The sequence below is a fragment of the Castor canadensis genome, chromosome X (assembly GCF_047511655.1).
Source record: "Castor canadensis chromosome X, mCasCan1.hap1v2, whole genome shotgun sequence".
NCBI classification, from domain to species: domain Eukaryota; kingdom Metazoa; phylum Chordata; class Mammalia; order Rodentia; family Castoridae; genus Castor; species Castor canadensis.
Genome location: NC_133405.1, coordinates 136,111,284 through 136,136,570, shown reverse-complemented (window position 1 = coordinate 136,136,570; position 25,287 = coordinate 136,111,284). Strand labels below are relative to the sequence as shown.

The window sequence follows — 25,287 nt, the reverse complement described above, 5'->3', positions numbered from 1 at the left end:
GCGTATGCAAGGCACTGGGTTCCATCCCCAGTACTGCAAAAAATGAAAAATAAATAAAACATGGTCCTTCCTGTTGGTTGTGGTGTGACAGCAAGCAGTAGAAGGCCACGGTGAGAGCTGGTGAGCGACATGACGGGTCACTAAACAACTGCTTAAGGGAATACTAACAGTAGTGGTGTGTTTCCCGGCAGCAGAAGGTGTTGGCCAGATGCTGCAGTGTGCCTGCTACCCTGAGAGCCCTGCAGCCAGGTGGGACTTGGCGTGCTTTTCAAATGTGTCCTTGGAGTGAACTGGCATGGAGGCCTGCATGCTTTCTGCTGTCTTTTTTTCTCCACTTGTGACCGTATGTCCCTAGATGTACTTTGTCTCCAAGCACCGAAGGGTGTTTTAAGAAGTGTTCCACGTGTTTGCTGACAGTTACCTCACACACAGTCCACAATTTCCTGTTTCTGGGAACAGTGGAAGACATTTTATATGTGTATCAAAAAGTCTAGAAGCTGTGTTTTTGATACTTATATCTCCTTTTTTTTATACTGTAAAACAAGCATAGTAACCTGTTTCCTTCTTACAGTGAGTTTCTGAGTTTCCTAGACACAAATGATGCAAACTTGTATTTGAAGGCAAACTTTGGGTACCACCTTTACTTCTGGACTTAAGCTCAGTTTCCCTGCCGTTGTCCTTTGTTTGCTGTAGGTTGCTTATTTATTTTATTTTTACTGTTTTGTATGCGCTTTAGAGAGCCATTCTGATTTGCTGCTTTGCTTGAGTGGAGAATGATAAGTACTTTAAGGAAGGAGTAGCTTTTGAATTCTGATGTGTTGGCTGCTTTTTATTTTAATCTAGCTGCTTCCTGTTGAAGTGCCTGATGACAAAGTGTATTTCTAAATTGTGTTGTGGGCAGACCCTGGGCGAAGCTTTGGAGGTCGTCAGGTCTGAACATTAAAGATAAAGTGCTTTCAAATTACTTTATAAGAGAAAGATTCATACCGATTAACAAAGCTCTTGAGTCAGTGAATTTTGCTGGAATTTTTTTACGAAATAAATTCTCGGGCAGGAAGGTACACTGAATGTAGCTATCTCCTTATCTATTGTGGACTGATTTTCTCCAAACAGCATTGAAATCTGGGCCTTAAATAGACTTGTAAAGTTTGATGAAAAGCAGGAAATGAAATGAGGTATTCGAAATAAAAGTTCTTAAATGACCCCCATGAAATAAATATAAGGGATTAGTGTAGAAGGAATGGCTGGCTCTTGGTTTCCTCAGGATATAGGAAGGGAACACTTAAGTGCCTTAGCCGTTCTTTTAAAATAATAGCTAATAATAATGTCCTCCAATTGATTGTTTTGTTTTGGATTGTTTTTTTTTTAAGACAGCAGTCTTGCTAAGCAGTTTGGGCTGGCCTGGACTCAAAATCCTCCTGCCTCAGCCTTCCGAGTGCTGGGATTCTAAGAGTGCACCACCACGCCTGACCAGTTAGTGGTTTTGATGGGTCTAGAGCTATGCCATGCAGTTTATGTGCAACATCTCTGTTTCTCCCAACAGCTGTGTGAAGTGGGTGTCCCTCATCCCATTGTTTGATGTTTTTTGAGACAGGGTCTCACTATGTCCTGGAACTGTCTACTTAGCTCAGGCTAGCCTTGAACTTGTGATCCTCCTGTCTCAGCTTCCAGGAGGGCTGAGATTATGGTCACGTGTCACCAGGCCTGGCTCCCTCATCCAGCTTTTATAGAGAAAGGGAATAAGGGTGCTTACAGGTTTTTGTCTTCAGTGGCACATCTAGTAATAGACAAGGCTGTAAGCTCTGTGAAGTTCAGCACCGAAAACAGTATTAGGCGATATTTATATGGTGTTGCCTGTGTGTCTGTGTTGGGGGGAGGAGTGTGAATGGGAGTGCATGTCCCTGAGATTATTGTCATGCTGCAGAACATGTGTCTAGACCAGGAATGGAAGGCACTGGCCATGCGCAGCCCAGAGATACTAAGGAGCATGGTTCTCACTCAGGCCCCCAGCCTCTGCTGTTCATTCCCACTCACACTCATGGGATCTGTCCACCTCACCAGGAGAGACTGAGGGCAGGCGCCCTTAGGTTCTCACTTTGTCACCTTGATAACAGTTGCAAGGGTGTTTCTGTACGCAGTATCTCTAAAAGGACGGGCTTGGGCTTGCGGGAGTGCACGGGAAGGGAAGAGGGGCATATGGTTCTCTCAAAGGCTGCGGGTGGGGGAGCCGACACCGGTTAGGAGTTCTGGCTGGCAGCCTGGACCAAAGATGAGGGTGCTCATGAGTCAGGTGGAGATGGACTGTAGAGGGATTCCCGAAGCCAATTTGCCAACTCTTGTTGATGAGGGGAAATTATGGTCTGTGTTTGTCCTTCCTTCTATTGTCCTCAAATGCCACCTGCGTACCCAGGTTCTCTCAGCCCCTTCCAGTGCCCACAGTGGAATGCACAGCTCCTGTGGAATTACTGTCACGCCCTTTTACCCATGGGACATGGATTTCAAGACCCCAGGAGATAGCTCACGCCAAGGAGGGTACCAAACCCTACACACCTATAATAAAGTTTAATTTGTATATTACTCACAGAATAAGAGGTTAGGAATAACTAGCAACAGAAATTTGTGACAGTGTACTCTAATAAAAAAACTAAGTGAGTGTGGTCTTTTCTCTCAGAATATCTTTTTTGTTTTTTTTTCTGGAACTGGGGTTTGAACTCGGGGCCTCATGCTTGCTAGGCAGGCGCTCTACCACTTGAGCAATTCCGCCAGCCCTCTCTCAGAATATCTTCTTGTACTATACCTTTTCTTGTGATGATGTGAGATTGTTCAATGCCTATATGGTGATGAGGTGAGATGAATGAGGCAGACACTGTGACTCACTGTTCGGCCTGTAATTGAGTAAAATGAGGGCTACCCGAATGCAAGCATGGCAGTGCCAGGGCAAGCACTACAGTAACTGGTAGCTACCAAGTGACTAATGGGCAGGTAGCCTATAGAGTGTGGATAGCCTGGAGAAGGGGATCAGTCACATCCTGGGTGTGATGGAGTGAGACTGTAAGAATTCACCATGGTACTCAGAATAGCATGTGGCTTAAAACTTCTGAGTGTTTATTTGTGGAATTTTCCATTTAATATGGTCAGACTGCACGTAACTGAGACAATACAAAGCAACACCTCACATTTGGAAAGGGAGTTATTTTATGTCATTCTTACTGAGGTGACTTGCACAATTAGTGACGGCATCCCTGGTCTCTACCAGTTGATGCCAGGCACCCTCATCCTCAGTTATAGCAGCCTAAGATGTGTCCAGACGTTGTCAAATGTCTCTTGAAGGGGCAGGGCCAACCCTTAGTGTAAACTAGAGCAGAGTTCCCAGTGGCTCACCACCAGCACATTGGACTCCCACACTTTTAAAATTTCCATTTTTTGGAATTTAGGGCTTAAAAGCCATTTTGCAGGTACACATTTCCAAAAGAATGAGTCAGATAGATGGGTAGTTTGGGATTCTGCCTTACAAGGGTCCAGTGGCTCTCAGTAGAACAAAAATGCAGTGTTTTTCTAGAAGCATTGCAGTCTTTGGGTTGGGGAGCCAGGAGGAAGGTGAAGACTGGTGAACTGTTACCTACCACTCTCTCAGGTGGCTGGAAGGGCATGAGGGGAAGATAGGAGCATAGAGGCTGGAGGAGCAACCTCTGGGTTGAGTGACAGAAGGCTCAGCACCATCTTGAACAGCCCGGGGAGTGAGTTGTCCTTTCCCACCGACATCTGTTTTCAAAACAAATTCTCTTTGGTCTCTCCTTGTGGTTCTCTGGGACAAACATGGAGCCCTGTGACATTAGTACACCTGAAATGCCAGTAGCGGCTCCTGATGTCCTTACCATGGAGGTGACGCTTGAAGAAACTCTGGTTTGGAAGTACAAGTATGTGTGTTGGGCTGAGGCTGTAGCTCAGTGTTAGAGCACTTGCCTAGTAAGCCTGAAGTTCCACGCCTCAACACCTCAAAAGCAAAACAACACAAAGCAATACGAACGTGCATGTGCGCATGCATGTATGCACACACCTGCTTTACACCCAGTTCTTGAGTTAGTCAGCTGGTCGTTTTCATTCTTTCCCGAGTCGTGCCAGGGTTCAAGGTATTTAGGTCAGTGAGCAGTTGCGTCTAGTGGTTGACAGGGAGGTGTACAGCATGTTTGTTTTTCAGAAGGCTTTGCTTGCCTTTGTTAAGTGAAATCAGACTTACAATTGACCTTTCCAGGTGAAGAAGAGTGGGGTGTGTTTTGCAAGTGATGGAAACAAATAAAACCAGGACCCTGTCTGTGGTGTTCAGAAACTCTTATTATAATTTCAGTGATTAAATAATGTGCTTGACAATTGCATTTAAAATTATGCTTAAGGCTCATTGCAAAATGCGGAGACAGTGCTTTGGGACACGAGGGGGAGATTAATTAGGATTCTTTTCAACCCCATGATGTACTATGTCATCCATAAACAAAGAACTGATTATTATCATGTGTGGATTATCTTTATAAAGTTTGGCATTATATCTTTGAGGAGAGATTCAAATTGCTGTTGATTGACAATTTACTGGATAAGTAAGATCATATTATCCTAATACTTTAATATATTTTCTTTAAATGTTGTGATTCTTTTTCTCTCACTAAAGATTAAGTTTATGCCACTAAGTAGAATTTAATCTGTCAGTAATTTAAATAATCATAAAATGCTTAGAAACAAATACAGTGCAGCTAATACACTGCTAAAATTTCCCATTGGTTTGTTTTCTGTTTGCAAGTATCAATTTTGCCAGTTGTACGAGCATTAAATATTTGTCATTAAACCTCACAAGACATAAAAGAGGAAATCGTTTATATAAGTGTGTCACCTAGTGTCTCTTTTTCTCCGTGTTTGAATAGCTCATGCTTTGACAATGAACTTATAAAGCCTATAAGGACAACAAAAGTTCATATTTTGCAGAAACTAATGGGTATTAAATGGCTGAAGTATAGAAGTACACCTAAATATTGGTTTCCCCATATATACAGTGCCAGTATGGCTCTTCAAGGTTGGATAAAGAGTGACTTTCTTTTTCTTTTTTCAGTTTTAAAGAATTTATTTTCCCATTTATGGAGTAACATTATGGTACAGTCCATAGTTATTGCAACACCTGCATTGCCTAAAGAACACCTAAGAATTTTGTTAAAGCAGGTTTAAGAAAATCTGAGTGAAAGTGATGTATATTTTATGTCTAAGCATAATGTCATTAAAGCCCATGCAGTGCCCTCTGCGTAAATCAGTGTGGTGTTACAATATGCCTGATCTGATTCTCACCCTAACGGCTTCTGACCACGGATGATAACCAAGATAGATTCAGTGCCTTTAACGCCAGACTGCAGCAACAGTTAGGGCCCTAAACAAAAGAAGTGCAGCAGGACAGGAGCCTGACAGTGCAGCTGTTTGCAGCAGCTGCTTGGAGAGGCTGTCCTTCCTCAACTCTGGAGTCATGCCTCCTCTTCAGAGGAGTCTTTCATGGGAGCTCCATGGGTCATGCTTCCGTTTTTCTTTCTGGTACTTCTTTGTCAACCTCCACACACGTAGTACCAGAATTAGGAGTTAAGAACCTTGGTTCTAGTAACAGCTTTTCCATTCGACCACAGGCCTTGTGCACCTGTTTTTCATTCTAGTGCCAATCTAGTTGTGGCTTTCAAAGCATCCTCAGTGACATTCAGTTGACACCTGTCCACGAAGTAGGAGTAACAGCATTACGTGGCGTGGCTCAGTATTAGTGCAAGCGTTTGCTCATCTAGGCTACTCCAAGAGCCCACCACAGGCAGCTGTCCCACAAACTCAGGAATCCTGCCAAATCCAGTGAGAGCTCTGGTTTCCACGTGACGTAATAACACATCTTTTTCTTCACTGTCTTTTTTTTTTTTGAAGTGAATATTGATATATATTTTTTTCATTTTTCTTTTATTATTCATATGTGCATACAAGGCTTGGTTCATTTCTCCCCCCTGCCCCCACCCCCTCCCTTACCACCCACTCCGCCCCCTCCCTCTCCCCCCCACCCCCTCAATACCCAGCAGAAACTATTTTGCCCTTATTTCTAATTTTGTTGTAGAGTATAAGCAATAATAGGAAGGAACAAGGGGTTTTGCTGGTTGAGATAAGGATAGCTATACAGGGCATTGACTCACATTGATTTCCTGTGCGTGTGTGTTACCTTCTAGGTTAATTCTTTTTGATCTAATCTTTTCTCTAGTTCCTGGTCCCCTTTTCCTATTGGCCTCAGTTGCTTTAAGGTATCTGCTTTAGTTTCTCTGCGTTAAGGGCAACAAATGCTAGCTAGTTTTTTAGGTGTCTTACCTATCCTCACCCCTTCTTGATGAGTATTTGGTTCTCCACTTGGATTAGCAAGGTCGGCAGCAGCTGCACCCGTCTGCTGCTCCCTGATTAGGTGGTGTTCCAAATCCAAGGTACTGATGATTCTGTCTAAGCCATTAAAAGCACCAGATGCAACAAACAGGGGATTTGTTGTACCAACTTGTACTATTTCTCTGTGCAGCTCTCGGGATTCTTTTTCTGGAACGTTGACTGCATAGTGCTTTCTAGTAGTTTTAATAAGCCTTCCCTTTGCTTTTCCTAACTCCTAATTGGCATGTTGGAGCAGTTTGACAATCACAGATTCCATATCTTTGCCTGCATATCTAGCCTGAGTCAACGTCATATGTCACGGGTAGCAAGAGGAACATGAAACCATATAGCTGAAGTTCATGCCAATAGGGTTTACCTGACCCAGTTGGCCCAGGCAGCAAAATATCACTTTTCTCAAGTGTTCTGTCCTAACAAGAACAATCCAGTCCTTCACTCCTCATTTTTCCTGAGGTGTCTGTAAATCAGTCCTCACCTTCCTGATGTCTTATTTCTAACTGTAGGTGTTGTGATGCCTACTTCTCAACCTCTGCTTGCTGTGTCAGATTAGCTGAGATAGCCCATCTTCCCTTACAATGATTATGCACAGCAGCTGAAAGCCCTTTCTTAGCAAATGGCTGACCCACAACATACTTGTCGAGGTACTTACAAATCTTCTTAGGGGAGGAGGTGGTTTCTCTTGGAAAGCCAGTTTTACTCCGTGAGTCTGCTTGGGCTAGCATAACAAAAAGGGATGATATTTTTCATTCTTAACAAAACAGCTGGATGACACGAAGATCCCTATATGTGTGCAAAATTTGCCACATTCCGGACAGCGCAGCTGTTTTTTGCCTTTCCCAGTATTCCCTGAGCCCGATTTCTTACTGCTCCCCTCACCTACTGATTTCTTATTTCCATCTTCAAAACTGCCATACTTGGTCCTTTCTCTTGAGGCAAAGTAGGCTGATGTTTCTGAAGAAGTTCTAGGAGGAGTTCTGTGCAGAATCTTGAGTTTCAAAGGTCCAGGCCTTTAAATGTGACTACAAGAAACACTCTTTCAGAGTGAGGTGGTGTCACCCAGGTCATAGTACTATGTGGCTCATTTAAAATATCTGTCCTTTGATTTTGATCCTGTTCTATATTTGTCTTAAATGCATACCACTTATCATGTGCCTACTGTATGCTAAGCAGAAAGCTGTAATGAAAAGTGATTTCCAGTAATTCTCATGGAATGGTACACTCCTGTGCTTTGTAGTGGGTATACAAAACTTTTGCTCCCCTCCTTCTCCTTTGAGACAGGATCTTGCTATGTAGCCCAGGCTAGCCTGGAACTCATGATCCTCCTGCCTCAGCCTCCTAGTGCTGGGATTACAGGCCTGACCACCCCATCCAATTTAGTTTGGTTTTGTTCTCTTTTCTGTTAGGTCATTGTGGTCAGTGCTTGGACAACTGTTCGTTGTATTTGTGGTATTTTTTGAAGGAATGAATGCATGCATGCATGAAGAATGCTGTGGTATGCACTTGTAATTTCTATCCCCTTGTAGTACATCCCGTATGCACCAGTAGCATTTCTTACTAAGCATGCAGGAAAAAATGTATAATAATCCTCATGGTTATAAAGAAATTGACAAGCTGGGTGTGGTGGTGCATAACTGTAGTCCCTGCACTCTAGAGACTGAGGTAGGAGGGTGACAAGTTTGAGACCTGCCTGGGCTACATAGTGAGACACTGTCTCAGAAAACCAAACCAAAAAAAAAACCCAAACAACAACAAAAAGAAATAAAAATTAAAGAAGTTGCCATCAGTTGCCTTGTTTGTTCTTAATACCTTAGTGTTTGTTTGTTTGTTTTTTTGAGATTGTTTGCTTCTATTATAATGCTTATTACTACTTTGTGAGGTACCTTGATAGCTGGGACAAAATGTTTCTACCACTGTAATACCCATTGAGGTCCTTGTTCCTACAAGGAAGGAGGCCCTAAGGAATTAAATCAGGAGCTTTGTACTGAAAATAGAATGATGAAGCTTAGAAATTACACTCAACTTTTGTTTCTATGAATTTGAATTTAATATCATTTTAGAATTGGTGCTAAAGCCTTGTTTTTCCTGATGTCTTTGCTTTTCCTTTCTGTTAGTCATTAAATATGGTCACCGCTAGCTACGTTACAATTTGAACTTAATCAAAATTAAATAAATCTACAAATTCAGAGTGTCACTCACACCACATTTCTGGTGCTCAGTTACCCACATGTGGCTAATGGGTACCTTACGAGGCGGTGAAGATAGAGTGCAGAAAGCTTTATTGAACAGAGGAGCTCTGGTTATTCTGACACTTACTTGCCTAGTAGGAATTCCGTGGATGAGAGAAAAAAACCAACTTCTTAAAGCTGAAGAAGAGAGAAATTTCACACCAAGGGATTAGAAGAATGAATAAAAAGTTCACTGCATCATAAATGGTACCACATCAGAGCTCATCACCATGACATAGTTAACGTAAGGACAAAGGCATCACCTAAGCACTTAAAAAAAAAGGTAATGTACAAAAGATCTATAATCACTGACACTAGCTTTCCTAACAGCAACACTGGAAGTTAGAAAACGGACTGAGTATAAAGAGCGTTACTTAATTTGCCCTGAGATTTTTGAAGTTTTTCTTTCACTAATTATGAAGGATAAAGATGTTTGTACACATCTATCCAACAATATATGAGTAAAATTTAGTTTTTACATGTTCTCTGAAAGCCACTAGACAGTGTGTCCCACAAAAGTGTGTGTGTGGGAGTAAACCAAGAAAAGGGAAGATTCGGGATCCTGGAACCAGAAAAAAGCAGAAGGAATTCCCAAGACGTTAATGTGGTTTCAGGTCAGCCGTTGGGCAGGAGGCCTGCCATTGACTAGCAAGGACTACAACAGTAGGCAAGAAATTTCATGAGGACAGTCTGGGGTTTGGGTAGTGGAAGACAGAAGCACACAGAACTGACAGAGAGTCTGAGAGTTTTGGTCTTGTGAAAAAGTGAAAGGTGGTTGGAAGGTCTTAGAAGAATTATTAAAGAAAACAAAGAAAAGCAAAACAACCAAGAACTCTGGGAAAATATAAAAGTTGAGTAAGAAATTAATTTTACTGTACAGCTTGCTCAGCAGTTATCCATTCAGTGGTCAAAATAATATGTATGTATAGAGTATATATTTAGCAAAGAAAAACAATATAAAATTATTGAGAAAAATGTGGAACACATTTTTAACACATGGCGATGGGAAATTAAAAAAATAAAAAAATCCAGGCTGGCAGAGTGGCTCAAGTAGTAGAGTGTCTACCTAGCGAGCATGAGGCCCTGAGTTCAAACTCCACTAAACCCCGCCACCCCCAACCAAAAAAAATCAATAATCCTCATGTGTATGTGGGCTTATTGGGTTAAATGTGGTAATGGGAATTTTTAGAAATCCTCATGTATATGTGAGACCAGTAAGTTGTATTGAAAATTGGTTTAGTGAAGGTGCTAAAGGCTTGTGATTCAGAAGGAGGCGGCTCGGGACTCACCTGTAGTTTACTTTTAAAAACTGCATGCATGTGATTACTTTGAAAAGAAGAAAAATGGTTTGGAAAATGGAATTCTGTAGGTCATACTCTGTAAAATCAGGAAATTTTAACATGCTTTACAGCAGGGTTTCACAAGCTTGGCAGTCTTGACATTTGAGTCAGATAACTCTGTTGAAAGAGCCTGTCTTGAGTCTTAGAGGATGGGCAGGCGCACCCTTGGCTTTTCTCCTAGCATTTCACCCCCAGTCCTGACAGCTAAAACATGTCTGGACACTGCTGACGTTCTGCGGGGGCACTGTCACTGCTTCTTGAGAACCACTACTGTAAAGGACTTACAAATCTGTAGTTGAATGAATCAGCAGGTGCTGTTAGATATTGACAATACAGGAAACGGCAGCTGCCTTACACAGAACTTGAACCTGGGAGCAGGAGTTCTCTGGCACTACACAACCCGTGGTGCTCATGCCAGCACCCATCTTAGACCTGGCTTTACGCCTGGTTAATTCGGGGCTCACCAAAATAAGCAATGGAATGTGGATGGAAATGCAGCTTCCCTGTCATGCTGAGTGGCATCTGCAGACATATTTTAGATTTTTCACATTGTTTTCAGGATGGTACAACTTAAATTTCTCTGGAGTTGAAATTTTAAGCATTATGGCAACTCTAGAAAAATCCCGCACCCCTTGGGTATATCCTGGTGCTCAGCCGGCTATCATACAGATGTGTCTTCTGTCCCTCCTTCTGTCTCCTGCAGTTCTTTTTACAAGTTCTTCACAAGTGTTTTCTTCTAGAATTTACAAAGCAAGTCAACAGGAAAATGGCCCCTCAGAGTTTCGTTGTAGAGGAAGACTCATAAATAATTAAGTACCTTTATTTCACAGCTGAGGAAACTCTAGTCCAGAGAGTTTCTTATCATTCATTAGGAGGAAAATGGGGCCTGTGACTGTTCTTCTTTCTTCACTCTTTTTCTTTTTTTTAAATGTAAGGTGCGTATAACACACAGTTATCTGGTCCAAAATATCAGTAGCATTGCAGAAGGATGGTAGAATGGACGGTGCAGTGGCTCGGGCAGGTGTTTCTTCAGGATTTCACAGCTGAACACTGTAAGCATCCTTTGCCAGGAGCCCCTCTCCTCTCCCAGCACTGGGTGGGGTGCAGGAGGAGGCAGGAGCAAGTCCTAAAGGGAAGGGCTCTAGTTTCCTTTGTTGCCAGGATGTCATGTGCCACTGCTGCACAGTAGTGCAGTAGACCATGGTGTGTGTGTGTGTGTGTGCGTGTGTTGTGTTTGTCACTGGAAGCTAGGGATAGCACATATTCTGGATTTCCTCCTCACCTTCCTGCACTCTGCTCCTGTCACTGGCCAGCTCCTCTCGGGCTTTCCTCATCATTTACTGTTGTGCCCTCTCCAGGGAAATTGTCGAGATCTGGAGTTGTCGCACCTGGGGAGGTGGTGCGTCATGTGAAGCCCAGCGTTCCTGGGCTCCCTAGGGCACACAGGATGGCCTCCACCACCAGATAACACACAGTTATCTGTCCAAAATAGCAGTAGCAACCATGTTAAGAAACCCTGCCGTCCTGCTCCCCAGCAAGCCCACAGCCCTCTAGCACTTCCTCCACACTTGTGCAAATAAACCCATCATAAATTCAAAATGTCCTAAATTGAAATGCATTGTGTATGCCTAACCTGAACACCCTAGCTTAGCCACATAGCACACTGTGCACTGGGGAGTATTTGTTACACCCCTCCCTCCCTCCCTCCCTCCCTCAGCAGTAAGGGGATTGAACCCAGGACTTCCTACCTACTAGGCACACACTCTACCACTTGAGCTACTCACCTCCAGCTCACCCAGTTTCAAGAGAGGAAGAATTGGACCAAGGGTTGATAGCCTAGGAAAAAACATCAAAATTTAGAATTCAGAGTAGGGTTTCTATGGATTCGTATTTCTATACTGCTTTTGTACTATCATAAGGTCAAGAAATTGTAAGTTGAGGGTTGGGGGTATGGCTTAAATGAGAGAGCACCTGCCTAGCAAGTGCGAGGCCCCAACTTCAAATCCCAGTGCTGCCAAAAGAAATTTGTAAGTTGAACCATTGTAAGTTAGGGACTGTCTATATATTTAACTGTTTACTTGGAGGTCACATGGGCATTCCAAAGTGAACATACACAAAAGAGTCTGGAGTTCCCTTCTCCAGCCTTCCTAGGAGCCCTCCTCGCTCCCCCCACCCCACCCTCACCCACTCCATATGTGAGTCTTCTTGGTCTTACCAAATATTTTAGAACCCTTTCCTCATCTCCCAAGCTAGCCACCATTGTTCCTCTGCTGAGCAGAAGCTTCACTGTGTTTTGTTCTCCCGTGGGGGAGCCCCTGCAGGGTTTTAAAGAGGCAGGATGATCTGATTTCATTTTCTGATGACAAAGTGTCTGATGGCTGTGTACTGTGGGATGCAAAGTCTGACTCCTTCCCTGGGCTTCAAAGTCCTCAGCCTTGCCCATTCAAGGACTCCCTCCTCTCAGACAGTTCCTGGGTGAACTTCCCAGTTTGACGTTCATTATCTCGCTCAGCTTAAATTATTTTGTGAGTATGTTCACTAGCTTATTGTCCTTGCTCTTCCTTCACCAAGTCCCACAGCATTTCTGTCGTCCCCAAGGCTCAGTGTGTGGTTGTCATCGGTGAAATTTTGCTGGGTCTCCTTGACTTCTGGAAATACCTGTATTTTCACTTAGTGTGCTTCAGCATGACAGAGAAGGGCGTGCTATTGCTAGAGTTGAGTGGATTTCTCAGCTACTGAAATTCCCTGCCAGTGGTGTGATCGCGAGCAGTCCGAGATCATGCTAAACTTTAACAGGTTGTGTGAACAGCCTCACTGTCTGCTTTAAACATGGTGTGAACTGGTGAATTCACCACTGATGGTTGCCCACCACCTTACCTGGTCATTATTTACAAACCTTCGTAATGCTGGAATATTGCAGTTATGCAGCACTCGATAGGAATATATTCTGAAAAATGTGCCCTTAGGAGATTTTGTCCTATGAACATCACAGAATGTATGTACCTTCAGTAGGACAGCTACGCTGTCATTAGGTAACATTCTTCTGGGGACACTGTCTTATACGTGGCCTGTTGCTGGCTGAAGCATCATGCAGCGAGTGAGTACACGCGCTGACTCGGGCCTGCCCCTCATGGGACCTTTCAGTGTATACTTCGGGATGTGTCCATTGACATTTTCGCCTTACGGTGGTACTATCTGTTACAGGTAATTGAGGATAGAAGAGAGGCCTAAAAGTAAACCCAGAAAGGAGAAGGGATTTACCTGGATTTGCTTCTGAGTAAGTAAAACTGCAAAATTGATTTCTTATTACATAATGAATAACTTGTCAGACTCTCTGTGTTTTCTGGGCTTAAAAAATAAATGATTGTATTGGTTTTATGTACTGGAAATGGTGGTCTTTCAAGATTCCTTGTACTCAGTGATTTTGCTAGCCAAAAAACTCACCGAGACTTTTCATCAGCACTTCGTAACAAACTCCCTGGGTCTCCTGGTGGTGCTGGGGATGGAATCCAGAGACTAGCACGTGCTCCCGCCAAGCTATACCCCAACCCTACAAACTCCTTATTATTCAGCTTCTGGAAGTAGGATATGTGTGCATTTTAGAAAAGAAAAATGGAGACGGTTATCACGGTGTGCATGCTTTTGGAATTTTTGATCTTTCCCCATATAAATTTAAGGTACTTATTTTTCCTTTGAAGCCTGATTTATAAAAAAAAGAAATTAGAAAAGCAGTTGGTTTTGTCACCCATACCAGGCTCCCTTTGTCTTATATGTTCCTCTTGGAATTTGTCTGGAAACAAACTATACATGAACCGACCAAATGTTCCCATAAGCACCTTGTTTTAGCCCCACCCTGAGGCTGCTTGGCTTATGAATGACTCCTGAGAAGCATCTTTTTCAGTATGGGGGCCTGTGTGGTTTGTTAAGGGTAGAAGAGAATCGGACTCAGGTAGAAAGGGGTGGGGCTTTTTGAGGGTGACATCTTGGCTGTTGTTTGTCATGCAGTTTACAGTGGGGGCACAATTGAGAGCATCCTTTACAGGCACTTTGTACAAAAGGTCTCCATTGTTGGAATGCCTGTCCTTTGAACCTCTTTACGTCTGTACCATTTTGGAATATACAAAGATGTGTGTGAGATGTGTTTGTGTTCTTTTGGAGAAAGTGTTACAGAGGTATGCACAGGGGGCTAGTTCAGGGTGTGGTGTGGATGGGATTCATTTGTATACTGTACCAGACATTGTCATTTTTCAGTTTTATTAAGATATAATTTATGAAACAACCCATTTTAACTCTACAATTCAGTGGGTTTTAATATAGTCACAGTCGTGCCATCAAGTTTAGGGTATTTTACCACTCTCAAAAGACATTCATGTCCGTTAGTAATTATTCCCCATTGCTGCCTCCTCTGGTTCCTGGCAACCACTAATCCACTTTCTATCTCTGGATTTGTCTGTCCTGAACATTTCATAGAAACAAAATCATATACTCTGTGACTTTTTGTGTCTGGCATATTCCACTAGATGTATTGTTTGCAAAGCTTACCACATGGTTTCATGCACCAGTGCTCCATTTCTTTTTATAGCCAAATGTTAATTCCATTATGTAGGTAGATCACATTTTGTTTACTCATTCACCCAGCAGACACTCTTAGTTTTGAAGTGGTCTTCTGTGGTGCTGGCGGTTGAACATAGGTCCTCAAGCATGCTAGGCAAGTGCTCTACCATTGAACTACATCCTCAGCTCCCTTATTTTTCTTATAAGAGCCAGGGTCTTGCTCTGTTGCCCAGACTGGTCTCAAATTTGTGATTGTCTTGCCTCAGCCTCCTGAGTAGCTGGCCCTACAGGTAGGTGCACCATCATGCCTGGCTTGATTGAAGTCTTCTGCTTTGAAATACTGTTAGACTTAGAAGGCAAACGTAGTATAGTAAGTTCCCTGCCCTGCTTTCTCCCAATGACCACATCTTCCTATGGGATAGTACTGTAATATCTATGGTAGGAAATTAGACTCATCCAATACTATTGACATAAATGCATCCCCTATGTGGTTTCATGACCTTTGTGTGTATAATTGCATGGAATGCGATTGTGCATGTACATTCATGCAACCACAGCTATAAGGCAGATGCAGAACTGTTCCATCCCCACAGGAAACTCCCTCATAGCACCCCCTTCAGCTCCTGGCAGCCACCAGATACTCTATTTCTGTAGCTTTGTCTTCTCAGGAGTATTATGTTGAATGGTGTCCTGCAGTGTGCAGCTTCTTGAAACTGACTTTATGCACAGTGTAGTGGAGATCCATTTGAGTTCTTTTGTCTGTCCTTGGTGTCTTCCTGTTTTATGCAGAGTAGTACTCCATGGCACAGATGTACCAGAATCTTACCTAAAGTTTGTGAAAACTCCAACTGAAAGGACACAGTAGATTAAAACCTCCAACCAAAAACTTCCTCTTAGATGAATAAAACCCAACATAGAAACACAAGTAATAAAAAAACAAAAACAAAAACAAGGCATCATGTCTCCTCCAAAAGCCAGCAATGCCATAATAAAAGGACTTGAATGAAAGTGAAGTGGATGAAATTTCAAGCAATGAACTCAAAAGAACAATGATAAGAATGATACTGAAATTAAATATAAGCACCTGAATGAATTAAAAAAGGATACACATAAACAGCTGACTGAAATCAAAGAGAATTCAAATAAACAGCTGGATGAAATAAGGAAGACAATGCAGAATCTGAAAGAAGAATCCAGCAAACATAAAGAAATAGTGAAAAAAAAAAAAGTCAAATTGAAATCTTGGAAAAGGTCAATAAACATAAATAAAAAGCTCAGTTGAAAGCCTTGCTAATAGAACTGAACAAGTTGAAAATAGAGTGTCAGGGATTGAAGATAAGGTATAGGAATGAGATCAATCAGAAAAAGACAAAAAATACTAAGAAAATATGAATAAAACATGCTAGACCTCTGGAACATAATCAAAAGACAATTTTTTTGGTGGCGCTGGGGTTTGAATTCAAGGGTCTCATGCTTGCTAGGCAGGCGCTCTTACTGCTTGAGCCACTCTACCAGCCCAAAAGACCAAAACTTATGAATCATGGGTATAGAAGAAGAGGAACAAACTAAAGGCATAAATAACATATTCAATAAAATAAGAGCAGAAAATGCCTCCTGTCTTGAGAAAGAGAGGGTCATCCAGTTACAGGAGGCTTTCAGAACATCAAACAGGCAAGTTCAGAGAAGAGAACCCCCTAGTCATATTATAGTTAGAACACTAAACACACAGAACAAAGAGTAAATACTGATAGCTTCAAGAGAGAAGCAACAAGTCAACATATAAAGCAGACCCATCAGAATAGCAGATTTCTCAACAGAAACTCTTAAAAGCAAAAGGATATGAAATGATACATTGCACGCCCTGAAGGAAGTAACTGTCAATCTAGATTAATGTACCCAACAAAGATAGCGTCCTTGCCCATTTTTAAGTGTACGGTTTAGTAGTATTAAGTGCATTCACATTCTTGGGCAACCATCACCACCATCCATCTCCAGAATGTCGTCCCCCCCACCCCGCCCCGCCCCGTGCTGGGGAAGGAAGCCAGAACCTCATCATACATAAATGCAACTGAGCCCCACCCCCAGCCTCCAGACCTTTGTTCATCTTCCCAAACTGAAATTGCCTCCATTGAACGGCAACTTCCCCAGAACCTGGCACCTACCATTCTACTTCCTGTGTCTAATGAATTTGACTACTTTAGGGGCATCCTATAGATACAGTCCATTTATTTGTCCTTTGGTGTCCATGTTGTAGCATATGACAGGATTTCTGTATTTTTAAAGTCTGAATAATTGATTATGTGTGAACCACATTTTGTTTATATAGTCATAAATGGACGTTAGGGTTGTTTACAAAGAATTTTAAGTTTTATTTGAATTTTCTTTTTAACCAACATGCAAAAACATAATTGTGCAAATTAATTATTAATGGGGTCTCATGTAATGTTTAAATAAGGTTAAATATACTTGTTTCCACACATTTATAATTTCTTTATGGTAAAAACTTTCAAAATTCTTCTATTTTTGAGATGTACAATTTATTGTTGTTACCTACAGTCACCTTACTGTGCAGCAGCACACCAGAACTTCTTGCTAACCATAACCTAGTATCAATCTATCAACCTCTCCCCACCCTTCCCCCTACACTCCTGGCCTATGGTAGCTAACGTCTCTGAGATCTGTTTTTTCGGATTCCTGGTGAGTGAGATCATGCAGCATTTGTCTTTCTCTGCCTGAATTACTTCATTCACTTAACCTAATGTTCTATCCATGTTGCCACAAGTGATATGATTTCAGTTTTTTGTAGCTGAATTTTATTCCATGGTGTAGATGTACCACATTGTCTTTATCCATTCATCACTTGGTAGAGACTTAGGTTGTTTCCATAGCTTGGCTACTATGAGTAATGCTACAGTGAACTGGGGGTGCTGTTGTCTCTTTGACATGCTCATTTCATTTTTTTGGATATGTACCCAGGAGTGGGATAGCTGGATTATATGGCAGTTCTATTTTCAGTGTTTTGAGGAACCTCCATGCGTTTTCCATAATGCTTGTACTATCAGCATTCCCACTTGTGTGCAAGGGGTCCCTTCTGCATCCTGGCCAGCTTGTTATCTTTACTCCATAGTAGTTATTCTTACTGAGGTGAGGTGATACCTCATTGTGGTTTAGGCCTTTATGTTTTCTTTAGAGAAAGTGTCTTAAGATCTGTTGCCCAAATTTTAGGGTGGTTATTCAAACAAAGAATCATTTTAAAGTTGGATCCATTGTGTCCAAAGTGCACCTACTCTGTAGACTTAGAGGATTGCAGGTGGTGTTCGGAGCTGTCCTTACAGACTTCCCTGTGTGCCTTTCTACAATTCTCTGCTGTTGTAGGAACTGTTCTTCTGAGGTAGGTCCTACCTGCCTTTCTGTTCCCCTCAGCTTCCAAAGGAAAGAGCAGTAGAAGAAATATTAAAAGCAGCAGCGGAGGTGTCCAGAGCCACCTCTCCCGGTGATCTCTGGCAATAAGATCCAGTCCTGCCTACCCTCCCATCCTGAGTGAGCTTTTCTTCATGACCCTCCTAATGAGAATGTAACAGGCCCCCACTGTCTCCTCAGGGGCTTTCTTCTCTCCACCCCTGGAACTTTACTTTCCTGCCAAAGTATTAACTTTGGCTCTGTGTGTATAAACCTGGGGACGGCCTACAATCAGCATGATGAGCTTTTCTCTCTCTGTGAAACAGTTCTTGATTATTCTGAAATGTGGTCTGTCACTTAAACCTCATTTGCAGAAATCACTGCTCTATTTTTGCATCTGACCTGGTTCCAGCTTGTCATCACAATCTTCCATCCCAAGGGAGCAGTGTTTCCTGGCCAAAGGTATCTTCCATATTTCCATGGTCTTCTTTGCTATTTTGGTGAAAGAAAGACAGCAGAACTAATCTTGAGTCATTTGTTCGGCACACAATATCCACCTTCTGGACACAGTGCCTGGACCTTAGGATGGTAGTTTTTTGTCAGGACTACGGTAACACATTTCATTTGGTTCTTGTTTGGGTAGAAACTGTTTAGGGAACAAATGTAGAGCCAGATGAAATAATTAAAAACCAGTTTTAAAATTATATTATCTGTAGCAGTTTCCGGATATCTCATTGTCCTGTTTGTCTTTTTAAGTCCTTTAAAAGGTACATCTGCCTTCTTTACTGCAAACTAAATAAGGCTCTGTCCTTCAGGGTTCCCTTTGTAAACCTAAAGGGAAATCTTCATTTGTAAGGCAAATCCTCACAGCAGGAGAATTTTCTGGCTTATGCACTAGGGTGCATTAATCTTCATTTTACATTGCTGATTAAGGATGACTCATTTTAACCTAACAGTGCTTTTTAAATTAATTGCATTATGGACTGCATTTATGTTTTTGCTTAAAAATCTCCCTATTAGAGGCATTGTATTTGACAGTGATCAAGGGCAAGATATTTACTGACCTTTAAGGTTGTTTGCATCCATTTTGAAGATGTCCCCACCCTTATCCCCATCCCCATCTCCAGTGACTACACAGTGGTTTACAAAATACATGTTTCTCCAAAACACCAAATTTTAAGCATGTCACCTTTCAACTGGGTTCTTTCTGCAGGGCTTATTTACGTGGAATGCCGTCATTTCACACTCTGCGGCTATTTGTCTTTGTCAGTGAACGGAGCTAGAATATTAATCTTGTATGAAATTGAGATAAGCAGGAAACAGATGGGTTTATGGCTCTGGAAAGCTCTCATCTCTGCAGTTGTGGTGAGTTGTTGAACTATGAATAAAAAAATTCTGGACCGAGGCTGGCATGACCTAATTGGCCACAGAACATATTTCCATCTTAGGTATATTTCTTGCCTTGTGTCTTCTCTGTTTTGATGCCAATGCTTCAGCTCCACAGAGTTGATTTGGTCTCCCTTAGGAGGAAGAAGAGGTGCTGAGGTGCCTTCTTGGCTGTAAGCATTGGAGGAGTGTGTGGGAATAGCTTGGGGTACTGTGCATCCCAAGGATGCTTAGGGAATGCCAGCGGCAAAAGCAAGTTCTCAGTTCTGTTAACTCCGGACATTGAAGATAGTCTTCTCTCCACTCCCATGCCCCTGTGGGAGCCATGTGGGGGGACAGGTGAAGCCCATTCTACTGGGCTTACTACTAAATGTAGCCCACATGATGGGCATGATGACTTCTGAGGAAGGAATGTGGTGCATGCCATGGTTAGTGGAGTGTATACAACCATGGAGGGATTTGCAAAATAGCAGCTAAATTAATGCAGCCTGGAGTTCCTAAACAATGCCCAGATTTTCTGGCAAGTCCAGTTGGGAGGCCAAAGTGTACCACAGAATGTCTTTGAAATATTAATGGATCATCTTCCCTCTTCATTGAGCTTCTGTTGGTCCTGGGAAAGCAATGGAACATCATCTATCCCTAATTACCATCACTTCTCTTCCCCAGGGTGGAGCTGTCCTGCCTTCATGGTACTGAATGCCATAAAGAAGCAATGGCACATTGGTTCATTTGTAACCTGTACCCAGTGCTATGTGGGTATAATTGTTTTAGCCAAAGCATTTTTAATGGCTTTATTGGGATAGAATTCATACACATCAGAGTTACCCACTAAAAGTATATGATATGGTGGTTTCCAATATCCCCCAGAGAAACCCCATACTCAATAGCAGTCACTCCCCATTCCTCCCAACTTACCCCAGCCCTATGTGACCACCAAACTATTTGACTACTATGGGTTTGTCTATTCTGGACATTTCATCTAAGCAGAACCATATAATCTATGGATGGAACCATACAATCTGTGAATCTTTTGTGACCAGTTTCTTTCACTCAGTGTCATGTTTTCAAGGTTCCTCCATGTTGTAGCATGTGTCTTTTTTTTTTTTTCTTGCAGTATTGCCCAGACTAGCCCTGAACTACTAGTTCAAAGTGATCCTCCTGCCTCAGCCTCCTGAGTATCTGGGAGTATAGGTGTGTATGCCACTGTGCCCAGTTCAAAGTCATTTTTGAGAGCCATCTATTACAATGAAGTGTAGAGTGTGTTCATATAAGTATTATAATGCCCTTAAGCTTCATTCTTTTAGAAGATCAGTTGTTTTTGGGGGGCAAGTCTGAGAAAAAGTCTTGTCAATTGGAACATATTTTGCCCTTAAATGGGAAGCAAGTGACTTTTTCCAAAAGACTGATAATATAAGTAAAATTAATACTGATCAATAAAGATGCCCCCTAATGAACTGTCAGCTATCAAAATAACATAGAAAGGTTTTAAAGATGAAAGTGCTGATTTTTTTCAAGGTAGGGATTTTGGATAACTGTACATTTTTGGTTTTGTTGGAGACAGGGTCTCTCTTGATCCTCCAACCATAGCCTTTTGGGTGCTGTGATTATAGGCATGTGCCAGCATGTCCAGCTTGAGATACTTGTACTTCTGTGTTTTAATCTTCTTCTTATCCTTGCTTCTGGAGAGTAGCACATTAGAGCTATTTCATGTTTGTAGGTAATGGACTGGGTTTAGACGGTGCTTACCTGTTTAGAAGGTCTTAGAAGTGTGCATGGGTGCTAGAATGGCAGAGGGGGCAGTGCTAGGAAGCCAGGGTCGTACCTAATCCCTTTAGAAGAATGGTTCTCTAGGGGGTAATTTTTTTCGTCAGTCTTACATCCCAGGAGACATGGAACAATGTCTGGAAATACTGTGAGTGAGCGTCTTGGTGTATGTATTAGTCAGCTTTCTGTTGCTGTAACAAATAATGTGAGATAATTTATAAAGAGAAAAGGTTCACTCTGGTTCATGGTTTCAGAGGCTTCATTGTATGGTTGCTTGGGCCTGTTGCATTTGGACCTGTGGGTGAGGCAGTAAGTATATCATGGCTGGGAGCATGTGGTAGAATGAGCTGCTCACCTTATGGTGGCCAGGAAGTAAAGAAAGGAAGAGGAGAGGTTCCACAGTTCCCTTCAAGGACAAGCCTCCAATGACTAACCTTCCTCTCATGAGGCTCCATCACTTGAAGGTTCCACTATCTCCCAAAAGTACCACCCTAGGGAACAAGACTTCTAATGCATGGGTCTTTGGGGTACATTCCAGACCCAATCTATAGCAGGGTGCTGTTGGCATCTACTGGATATATAGCGAGGACACTATAGAATACCCTATAGCGCACACCCAAATGTTCTGCTGTTGTGAAACCCTGCTTTATACTGCCTGGGTTGGCAAGGTCTTAAGATAGGTTACAGGAAAGTTGCAGGCCCAGTTTTATAAATGAAGAGTTAGGGCCTGTGGATAAGGTTAGCACTTCAGGGGAGCACGTGAGCTGATAGTGTCAAGCCTCAGATAGGAGGTCAGAAAGGCAGTCAGTCAACCAGAAGCCTGTGGCTTCTCAGGCAACCTTCTCTTCCTTTTCCAATTGATAGGAGCTGTAAGAATATGGCAGTGATGTCTGGTGTGAGTCAAAACAGTCTCATACCTTGATTGCTAAGGAGAGACAGGAAGCTCTCCACTCTGCCTCTGCAGTTAGCTCTCAAATTGAACTTGGAAAACCTGATCCTAGATGATGTCCACACCTTTCCAGCAGCACATTGTGGGCCCAGCCCATGGGAGGTGGGCAGGGTCAAGGGCTAAGCTGAAAGGGCAAAACTTTCAGGTTTGTTTGTTTAGCGCTGAGTATTGGGAAAGTTTCTCTCTTGCACACAGTCTTAGCAAGATCTGCCAGGAAAGGATTAATTTTTACTTCTTATTAAATTCTTTAAAATGCTAACCAGTAACTATCCCTCCCCTGCACGCCACGCCCCTTTCCCAGTGCTGCCCTTCTTGAAGGTGTCCCTGCTGTCTGTCTGTGGAGAAACACAAGTTGTCAGCACGGTTATTAGTAAGACATACACGCCTGGGTGTTGGGAATGAAGATCCAACTGTGCCAAGCCGGAGCAGCCAAAGAGGGACAGAGAGCTGGAGAGCTGAAACGGGCCTCTGTTGATAGAGCGAAGCAGAACTGGATGCTGGAATGAGACAAGCGTCCCCCTGTGCATGAGTACAAATGGGTTGCCTGTGGCAGAATGCAGGGGCGGCTTTGGCAGGGACAACACTCCTGGCGTGGTGGAATTGAATCGTCCATTTCCTTTCAGATACTGCACATTATTGTAGCGTTTATCATCGTAAGGACACTGCCACAGATCACCAAATGGATAATGCTGCTGCTGATAACAAGAATAGTAAGAATAATGAAAGAAACCATGGTGCCTGGCAAAAATCATTTGTTTTGAAGGAGCCATAAAGTGAAGTAGAACTTGAGACAGTTATGCAGTAAATTGAAATCATTCACAAAATCCAGCTCTCTGACAAACCCAATGCTCCCAGTGGATTTGGATCTTATTTAATACAACATTTCTTGAAGCAAAAACCTAATAGCTTATTATTATGCTGCTTATGGTTGCAGGAAATTTATTGTTTTTTTTTCCTAAGTATTTGTGAATGCCCAATTATTTTGTGTGCCCACCCTGAGAAGTAAAACCACAGGAAGGAGAAAGAGATGTGGGAGATAATTCCTTTCCAGCAGCGCCTTGAAGCTCTGAACCTGGAGCAGAGTCTAACGCCACAGCAATTTGATGCAAATCACTGTAACTGAACTGAGATAGACAACACGAGTGTTTGCCATCACCTCTGGGGACCCCTTCTCAAGGGCATCATCACAGTGCTGATCTTCAATTTGGTATGACAGGAGTGTTAGGCCACTGACTAGCTGAACAGAGGACAAGGTTTCTCTGATTTCCATCTTAGTATCTTTGGGACTTGCCTTCCTATTTCTTGCATCAGTGCATTAGAGTTGGAAATGGGAACCAAAATAATGAGGTTGGCTCCGTGAAAGCCTTCACTGAGCTGGGAAGGGGATCCTACGCCTGCTCTGTTGTCTTCTTCCTGATGGAGGAAGTGGTCAGGAAGTGAATCGTGAAGATACGGTTGTCACTTCCCGTTACACTGCACACGATTACCCTCAGCATTTGGGGATTCCCGATTCAGCAGGTTCTATGGCAGGAGCCCCATGTGCATGTCCTGCTGGAAAGTTCTTTGTTTCCTCCGGGCAGTGGGAGACAGCACGCCATACTGAAGTGAAAGACATGGAGTGAATGGCGGGGGCTGCCTGCTGTTTGATAGCATGCACCTGCCCTTCCATTTCAGCATGCAGCAAGCACGGAGCTGTTTCTCTCTCAGGCTGGTTTGGAATGGAACAATCAAAGATAGGCATAAGTAGGGGAAGCTTTAAATGTGTTTACGAGCCATACTGCTCCTGGCTTTGATCTACATTAAAAATCCCATGTGTCCTTAGACCACTGTCGTTATTAGTGTCATTATGGTTGTTACTGCTTTTGGAAAACGAAGGACTATGAAAATGGTTGCAACAGGCACTCACTGCATGTCTCTAGAAATTGTACAAGCAAGCTAAAACGTTAAAGACCCCTTTCACATGTGCCCGATGCCATAATTATTCATGAGCACTTTTATTATACCTTCCCTAAAGGCCATCTGAGTGAGTGTGATTGAACTTGCAGGCTGGCATATGTGCACATTCTTTCCTCCTCATCACTGTGATGATCTTGAATAAAAATGGAGCCCAAGTTTGCACTTTGTCCAGAAAGGTCAGAACATTCCAAGCTTTGGGTGCTGCTGGAAGCTTTTAGGACTCTGGATTCTCACAGAGCAACATCTGAAGATATTTTGGTTGTCACACATGAGGGGCACTGGAGTCCCAGGATGATGCTAAACATTACACAGGGCAGACCCCACAGCAGAGTGACCGGCCTCACATGTTACGAGCGTTACAAGTGCTGAGGTCAGTAACGTTGTCCTGGGGTCATTTTCACTTTCTTAGCATTTTGGAAAGGTTTATCTGTTAAAGACCATCTCCTTGAAGAAGGCCAAGATCCTGCCTGGGCCACATGCTCAGGTATCTAAATTCTGAAGGAATGATGGAAAAGTCAGGATCAGGTCCCAGAAAGTTTACGGCGTGTAGGTCAAGCGACAGATCTTGCCAGCTGGTGGAGGCAGGCTTCTCAAACTGGGCTGAGCCAACCCAGGCAGGCTGAGTCCTGTTCTCCTTTCTTTTCTCATTTAGAGTCCACTAAGGTTTCTCTTGAAGGACGCTGACTCAAGGATGCCCCTCTTATTTCATTTCTTTCCTGTGCAATTTAGGCAAAGCTGGAGCAGAATGCTCCCCAAGGAGGCATTATGACAATCAGGCCCAGCTTTTGCTCAAGAAATATGGCAAAAACTGTAACACCTTTGCAAGGAGCAAGATAACCATTTTGCAGGCAGCAGGGTGGGGGTGAGGGCCCGGTGACAAATGCATGTGGCTTCCTTCCCTTGTGCAGTTTCATTGTTGCTAAAGGGTCCCAGCTGGTACAACTGCAACCTTCATTATTGCTTCAGAAATGGAAGTTAATCTTTAAAAAGTATTTTCATAGGAGCTTTAAGTGTGATCTCCCATATTGTGGCCATATTCTTGGACTTGGCCCATGTTACAGCGATTTGGTTTTTATGAGCAGAATGCTTCTTTGCAAGCCATTTGCCACTGCTTCTCTCCTTCTCGTTGGGAACCTCATTCAGCAGTGGTAACCTGAGGACATGAGACTGTTTTACACCTGTTGATAGCAGTCCGTACAGTTCATCCAAGTGCTGGCCTGGTGCACTTAAGAAAAGGTCCCTTATTGTCATCCAAATGCACACCTGCTCTTTCACCGTGTGTTATAAT

At 42.8% G+C, this 25,287-nt stretch overlaps 1 protein-coding gene across 5 annotated transcripts in view; it reads left to right on the top strand.

Moving 5' to 3' along the window:
- Positions 1-25,287, top strand: part of Tbl1x (transducin beta like 1 X-linked) — a 208,947-nt gene that overhangs the window by 72,791 nt on the left and 110,869 nt on the right. For 4 of the 5 annotated variants that reach the window (XM_074063383.1, XM_074063380.1, XM_074063381.1 and 1 more), the window contains exon 2: positions 13,196-13,268. The exons of the other annotated variant lie outside the window; for it this stretch is intronic. The gene's annotated coding sequence lies outside the window, so the exon portion shown is untranslated. The remainder of the gene's footprint in view (positions 1-13,195; positions 13,269-25,287) is intronic. 5 annotated transcript variants of the gene reach the window in all.